This window comes from Chiloscyllium plagiosum, unplaced genomic scaffold, assembly GCF_037043375.1.
Source record: "Chiloscyllium plagiosum isolate Xiang-an unplaced genomic scaffold, Cpla_swu_hap1 HiC_scaffold_17, whole genome shotgun sequence".
NCBI lineage: Eukaryota > Metazoa > Chordata > Chondrichthyes > Orectolobiformes > Hemiscylliidae > Chiloscyllium > Chiloscyllium plagiosum.
Genome location: NW_028270155.1, coordinates 50,070,269 through 50,079,090, shown reverse-complemented (window position 1 = coordinate 50,079,090; position 8,822 = coordinate 50,070,269).

The window sequence follows — 8,822 nt, the reverse complement described above, 5'->3', positions numbered from 1 at the left end:
AGATCTAGTAACGAGATAATTGACCATATGATTAATGTTATAAGTAATCGCTTGGAAGCATAGAACTTAACATTGCAAAACGAGACAAGATGTCGAAGCTTTTCATCTTGCACTAACTGTCATTAGGATGCATGAAATAAACTTGAAAAGGAAGGGATGGAGAGGATAAGAGGAGAAAAATAGCTCAAAATATTTATTTTGAAAATTATTTCCTATCAAGATTCCATTGAACTGCCAAATCTATGTTTAATGGATATAACGATCTTAACTTCCATAGCCACCTGATGAAGGAGCGGCGCTCCGAAAGCTAGTGCTTCAAATAAACCTGGTGTTATGTGATTTTTAACTTTGTCCACCTCAGGCCAACACCAGCACCTCCAAATCATATGCAGTTTATACAGCATGAGAACAAGCTGCTGATCGGTTGGCCAAGGCTGGCACAGAGATACACGTAAAGGTAATCACTAGCTAAAAGAAACTCCTCTGCTCTTGTTCAAGCAATGCCATGAAAACAATTTACTGGGGTATTAGTTTAAAGTTGAACCTGAAAGACAACAGCTACCATGGTGCAGCACAGACCTGTGAGCATAAATAGTGTGCTCAAGTCTATACAGTGAAGTTTGAGTTGGAATCTTCTGACACACAAAGACACAATTCTCACTCCACATTGGTGCATGCATAAAAATCAGTATAGAACCAAACGCAGACCTTAATTATTGTTTACAGACTTTTTTTGATGGGGAGTGGGGCCGGGGGGGGGGGGGGGGGGGGCGAGGTGTGGGGGAGCAGAAATAGTTTACTGGGGTCCTTGCCTTTCTTTACCCCAGACTTAATGAAGGCAGTCATAGAGTCATACAGCATGGAATCTGACCCGTCGTTCCAACTAGTTCATGCCAACCATGTACCCAAACTAGCCCCACTTGCCTGCGTTTGGCCTAAATCCCTTCAAACCTTTCCTTTCATGTATTTATCTAAATGTCTTTTAAATGTTTCAACTGTACCTGTATCCACTAGTTCCTCTGGCGTTTCATTCCACACATATGAAATACAAATTGGCAAGCTTTTGCATGGGACCAATCAACAGAAAAGGTTTGGTGTGACAGGAGTTGAAACGCAGGTGACGGGATGTGATCAAGAGAGCACAGGTAAGGGCTGACATGAAGCTGGAAGATGATGGAGCATGAATACTTCCCCTGATCCCACAAAAAATCTTAACATGTAAAAGGGAACATCGACTTTTTCTAAGCAGCTCCAGATATAACTTCCTCAGCTAGTCACAAGCTTTCAGGTAAAGAAACTGAAGGTTTAAAGTATCAACCATGCATACCCAATCTGAGAACAGATCTACATGGCCGCATACCATATTATTTGCTCAAAAAACATTTTTAATGTAAGTTAGAAACCATTCCCGATGCTGTACTCAGATAGGTGTACAGTATAGAAAAGCACAGAAGAGATGAAATTCAAAAAGAGATCAGTGCACTGAAAGCCAGGGGTCGGTTAATGAGTGCACAATATACAACCAATCAAATAAATTGTTCAGGCCACAAATAACATCTCTCCCTGCAAAACAAAAATGAGAACTTCTTCCCAGTAATAAACAGCTGCTTTGTGTTTCCAGAACTAAAAATGACACCCCAAGAAGGCATGAGACAACTTAACTAATGTCATTTGCTGTTTGAGTCTTCAGGAAATTTAGCAGATTGGATTCCTCTGCTGGCAGTCTACTAGGTAGAACCATTTAAAAATATTAGCTGTTGAGCTTTCATTCACAAATGAATGTTTGAAAATAAGAATCACCCTTATCATCCTCATCAAACAGAGATTAGGAGAGTTACTTTTCTCTTTGGAAATCTTCTTCAAAAGGCAGAGTCTTGGAATATTTTTAAGGCAGTGGAGGACAGATTCTTGGTAAGCAAGGTGGTGAAAGCTTAATGGGGATGGGCATGAATGTAGGGTTCAGCTTACAGTGAGATCAACCCTGGTTTTATTAAATGGCAGGGAGGGCTCAAGGGGCAAAATGGCCTACACCTGCACTTAATTTGCATGTTTGTATACTTCTATGCATATATGTTGGAAACTCTGCAGGAAATTGTTTAGGAACTGCCAGGAGAATGCAAATTATATCATTATCACAAAAGGAAGGTGTATTTTTAAAAAATAAATCATGAGAGATTGGTGGCAGAATTTCAACAAAACTTCTGAGCTGTATTTTATTCTTGAATACTTTCAAATCAAATGTGTACTGGCTTTATAGAAACAATGTCACAACTCCATTAAGGGGCATGTTTGGGAATAGTGTTAAAAGTTTGTTGACCCATTCTTTCATCTAATTTCTTTGGGTGCTATTCTCTCTGGAGACAGGGATATGTAACTTATATAACATTTAAGATTATAAATTCACCAACTATGGGTGAAGATGTCCTCCCGATACTCAGCGTTGCAATCAACTAGGCGAAAGTGAGTACTGCAGATGCTGGAGATTAGAGTCGAGAGTGTGATGCTGGAAAAACACAGCAGGTCACACCTTTACCCCCACCTCCATCCACCGATTGTACTCCCAGCTATCTTCCCCCAGCCCTACCGCAACGTCCCCCCCACCCCTCCCATTTATCTCTCCACCCACGAGGCTCCCAGCCTCATTCCCGATGAAGGGCTTTTGCCTGAAACATCGATTCTCCTGCTCCTCGGATGCTGCCTGACCTGCTGAGCTTTTCCAGCACCACACTCTTGACTCAGTGTTGCAAGGTTTGTCTTCCACAGGTATGAAAGGAACATCAGCCAGATACATTGCAATACATGGCCCGTCACCTCTCCCTCTCCTTTGCAGGACAAGGTGGCACATGACATGAAGCAGCTGCTGAGAGCTGGTGAGGACAAACACAGCCCATTAATCTCCTGTCTGATGGAGGATATGGTGCTGAGAAATACTGGTGCAATTATTAGTGAATAAATGGATATTTGCAATGCTGGATCTTTCAGAATGACAAAATGTTTCTGCGTCATGCACTTACTGAAATCTGACTTCACACTCATTTGTGATCCCAATGATGTATATGCTACAGATTATAAACTACAAACGAACCTTCGATCGTTTGTTGTATGGGTGCTGTTTGAGAGCACTATTAGTGACACGTTTCATCACTTCACTGATGATTGAAATTAGATTGATATTGTAATAATTGATCATAGAGGATTTGTTTTTGTGGACAACATATACCTCGACTATTTTTCCCAGTGCTGGATGAATGCCAGTATTGTAGCTACATTGGAACAGTGTGGCTTAGTGCACCGTTAGTTTAGGAGCACAAGTCCTCAGTACCACAACTGGAACGTTGTCAGAATCCATAGACTTATCTGTGTGCTATACTTTTAGCTATTTCCTTCTTTCATGTACTGTAAATTGTATTGCCTGAACACTGGTGTCGTTGATGGGAAATACAGAGGAGAATGAGATGAGTCATCCAGTTGAATTATTGATTGAAAGTGGTTGCAACTGCTTCAGGCTTGTCTTTTGCTACAAAATGCTGGGCTTCCTAATCATTGAGCACCAGGATGTTTTTTGGAGCCTCCTTGTCTGGTTACAATTAAATTGTTTGCCACCATTCATAATTATAAATGGTAGGACAACAGAATGTTTCTCTGAGCCAACGGTTGTAAGATTGCTTAGATCTGTCAATGTTACTTCCTCTATTGAATGTTAACACTTCACTAGATTGTTATTTCTTTTTTGAATAAGCTCAGTACTGTTCCTGACATTAGGAACTGGACTTCTGAATTGCATTTTTCCGGTTTGTATTTTTCCATTGATAATATATGTCAGACCAGCTGTCTTTTGTTTGTTTCATTTGTGAATGACTGTATTAGGGGCCTACAGTTGTGTAGTTTAAGTCACATAGTACTAGATTAGTAATCTTTTCTTTTCCTTGCTACTTGTTCAAGCATGTTACAATGAACAGTTAATTTCTGTTATGGATGAAACCTGGTGTGAATGACTTTGTCCTGAATAGCAGTCAGTTAGCCAAATTGGCCATCTTGCTGGTCTAATTGGGTATTTACACATTTATATAAATTGTGGAATAGTGTAGTTCTATAATTGGTGCACTCTTCTCAGTTAATTTGCAACAATGGCATTAAAATTCAATTATGTCAACTACCCCAATTTTGGCACTAGTTCACAGATGTCAGTGGAAAAGACTTTGCAGAGCTGCGTAGGCTTTGCAAACTCTTTGCTTTCCAGAACCTAAGTCAATGTCGGGTAATCCATTTGGTTTTAATTTGCATCACATTGGCTGTTGCAATTTGATACAATGAGTGTTTTTCTAGGCGGTTTAGCAGGACAAGTAGGAGTCAACCACATTGCAGTGGGCCTGAAGTCACACGTTGACCAGACTGAGTAAGGATGGCAGATTTTCCTTCCAGAAAAATTAGATCAAATTGTATAACTGAATTTAAATTACTTCAGCTGCCAGGGTATGAGATTTCAATTTATGTATCCAGATTACCAGTTGAATGTCATTACCACTGTATTGGTTCCTCTGCTGAAGGACTTGGTAAGAACCCATTCTGAGGAAAAAGAACCTAATTGGCCTGAATTTTCAGTCATTAACTCAGATAATGGCTCTGTATGCTAGAGAATATTATAGAGTGGATTTTGCACATGGTAAATATTCAGACGCAAATGTACTGCAGTCGACGTTGGGGAACCAAGGTAGCATGGGTTCTTCCTTGCCAGTTTACGAAGTCACACTCAATATGATTGAAAATGGCTCAAGTAATGGCTTTGATTGGTGTAATGGTAAAAGCTGATAGAGGTACGCACCAAAATATTTGTGTTAGCAGGGCTTCTGGAAAGCTTGATTAATTCACACTTTCTTGAATTCTGTTTTAATATCTCTTAATGTCTTCTGAAAATGTTGATATTATACTTTTGATTCCTGAGTCTAAAATCATTTATGTTAATGATGAACAACAGTACACTCCAGAATTGATTCCTCTGGAATATCGTTTCCCACCATTCATCAAGCTGAATAATAACCCTTCACCTTTGCTCTTTGTTTTCTGTTTTGCAACTGGTTTGTCATCCATCCTCTTACTTGTTCCTTGACTCCACATGTTCTGACCTTACTCGTAAATGTGTTCCTATGAAAATGTTTGGAGTTTTGCTACGCTTTGCATAGAGGAAATCTATTCTTTCTATTGCTATCTATTGTGCCAGAATAAAGTCAGACATTATAAATTACCATATATACTCAAGTAATAGTTAATCTCATGTAAATGTCAAGCCCCTATTTTTGGCCAAATAATCTGGAATTTTCCACATCTCCCGTAAAAGTCAACCCTAGCTCATTACAGAGAACAGATCAATGTTTATGAGTCAGTGTGCTGGCCGTCACATCCGACTCCAGCTTTCCAGTGTGCCGGTTGTTCCATTCTGCTCCCAGTCTTCCAGTCCACTGGCTGTTGTGTTCCATGCTGGATTTTCAGAATTACTGTAATTCATTGTTTATTTTTCTTTATTCGTTTTGAGATCAATTGGGCTTCTGCTAATGATACGATATGAATTTTGACGGACATGAATTTCAGTCCCTCAAAAGTAGTATCCATGTCGACCCCATAAATTTAACTTTAAAAAGTAGTCAAAAATATACTCGAGTATATACAGTATTTCATAAAGTCAGAATTTATTGTGCTTTACATATTTTGCTTTATGTTGAAGTTATTACATCCCTTCTCCAAATTCAGCCAAAGAATCACATCTCTACATCCACTTGATACTCAGGTACTGGATAGAGCACCTTTTTTAAAATTCATTCACTGGATGAGAGCATTGATGGCTAAGGCAGCATTTATTGCCCATCCCTAATTGCCCAGAGGGAAGTTAGAGTGAACCACATTGCCGTAGGTCTGGTGTCACATGTAGGCCAGAGCAGGTAAGGATATCAGTTTCCTTCCTTAAAGGACACTAGTGAACTAGATGTGTTTTCCAACAATCAACAATGGATTCATGTCCATCCTTAAATTCTTAATTCCAGATTTTATTGAATTCAATAATACCATTTGCTGTGCTTGGATATGAACCTGGGTCCTCAGAACATTACCTGGGCCTCCAGATTAACAGTCCCAGTGATAATGCCACTAGGCCATTGCCTCCCCACTTAATCAACATCATGTTTCTTGGAGACATACCTGAGGTTTGGCAATGTGGTTTCCCACCAAAAAAAATTGTCTTGTGTTCTCTTCCTTGTCAGGCAAAAGCACTTCTGGCTTTATAATGAACATCGTTGTACAAACATAAATTCCTTCCTTCTTAGGAGTGATTGTAAGGTCAGTACTAAATTGAAAGAAAAATATACAATATGGCAAAGATTTGTGGTAAATCAGATGATTGGTTAAGTTTTAAAAGCCAACAAAAGATGACCAGAAATAATAATAAAGATGGAGTAAATACATTATGAGGGTAAACCAGCAAGTAATATAAAAAGACAATAAGACCTTCTTTGAATGTATAAAAAGGAACAGAGGGGCCAAAGTGAACAAAGACCTCTCGGAGAACAATACTATGAAAATAATAATTGGGAACCAGGAAATAGCAAAAGAATTGAATCAGTCTTCAGGTAGAGGTCATTAATAGCATTCCAAAAATACTAAATAATCACGGGGCTAAAGGGGGTAGCGGGAAATAAACATGCAATATGTTTGGATTTTCAAAAAGCATTTGATAAGGTACTGCAGATAAAGCTACTTAACGAGAAAAGAGCCCAGAATGTTGGAGGTAGTTTATTAGCGTGAACTGAGAAGTAGCTAACTAATAGAGGACTGAGAGTTGGGATAAGGGGAGCATTTTCAGGATAGAAATCTATGGAGTGCCACAGAGATTAGTGCAGTGGTGATAGTTATTTCCCACCAACCCAACCTCCACTCCCAGCACCTTCCCCTGCAACTGCAAGAAATGCAAAACTTGCGCCCACACCTCCCCCCTTACTTCCCTCCAAGGCCCCAAGGGATACTTCCATATCCACCACAAATTCACCCTCACCTCCACACACATCATTTATTGCATCCGCTGCACCCGATGTGGCCTCCTCTATATTGGGGAGACAGGCCGCCTACTTGCGGAACGTTTCAGAGAACACCTCTGGGACACCCGGACCAACCCAATCACCCCGTGGCTCAACACTTCAACTCCCCCTCCCACTCCACCAAGGACATGCAGGTCCTTGGACTCCTCCATCGCCAGACCATAGCAACACGACGGTTGGAGGAAGAGCGCCTCATCTTTCACCTAGGAACCCTCCAACCACAAGGGATGAACTCCGATTTCTCCAGTTTCCTCATTTCCCCTCCCCCCACCTTGTCTCAGTCAAATCCCTCGAACTCAGCACCGCCTTCCTAACCTGCAATCTTCTTCCTGACCTCTCCGCCCCCACCCCACTCCGGCCTATCACCCTCACCTTGACCTCCTTCCACCTATCGCATTTCCAATGCCCCTCCCCCAAGTCCCTCCTCCCTACCTTTTATCTTAGCCTGCTGGACACACTTTCCTCATTCCTGAAGAAGGGCTTATGCCCGAAACGTCGATTCTCCTGTTCCTTGGATGCTGCCTGACCTGCTGCGCTTTTCCAGCAACACATTTTCAGCTCTGATCTCCAGCATCTGCAGTCCTCACTTTCTCCTCGAAGATATATTAATGACTTGGATGTTAGTAGTGAAGATACTATTATCCAGTTTGTGGATGACACAAAAATAGGTGGGAAGGCAAGTCATGAGAGTGACACAAAGAGTCTACAGAGCGATAAGTAAGTGGGCAAAATCTTGGCTAATAGGATATAACGTGGAGAAATATGAAATTATACACATTGGCAGGAATAGTAGAAGACCTGAATATTATTTAAATAGGGAAAGATTGCAGAAAGCTCCAGCACAGATGGATTTAGGGGTCCTTGTGAATGAATCAGAAAGCTAGCAAGCAAGTTCCATAAGTTTGTAACAGAAAAGGCAAATGAACAGTTGGCCAGAATAGAGTATAAAAATAGAGAAGTCTTGCTAAAATTATACAAGGCACTATTCAGACCTAGAATGCAATGACCAGTTTTCGTCCACTTATTTAAGCAGAGATATATTGGCAATGAAGGCAGCCCAGAGAAGTTTCACTAAATTGATTCTGGGAATGGAGGGATTTTCTTTTGAGGAAAGATTGAGTAGGTTGGGCTTGTACTCACTGGAGTTTAGAAGAGTGATAAGAAAAATATAAGCTTCTAATGATGGTTGAAAGGGCAGATGCAGAATGTTGCATCCCCTTTCTGGGAGATCTAAGACCAGAGGGCATCATCTCAGAGTGACGGTTCGCCCATTTCAGATTACAATAAGGTCGATATATTTCTCTTAGAGGGCTGTGAATCTGTGAAATTATTTAAAATAGATCACCGTCAAGGCTGGGTTGTTAAGCATATTCAAGGCTGAGACAGACAGATTTTTAATCAGTAAGGGAATCAAGGGTTACAGGGATAAGGCAGGAAAATAGAGTTGAGGATTATCACATTAGCCATGATCTCAGTGAATTGCAGAGCAGAATCAATGGGACAAATGACCTACTTCTACTCCTACATCTATGTTCTTATAGATTTAACACATTGTCCCTGGCTGGATCTTTTCTTATTCAAATCCACCAAAGCATTTATTTCAGGGACTTCCTAATCCGCCTTCCACTCATAGTCCAGAAAGGCATTAATAAATTATTGGACCTTGGAGTGTAACTGATTTCAATTGTTTAACCAAATTTAGAAATCCATCCAGTTACATTTGTCCTTGGCTCATCCTGG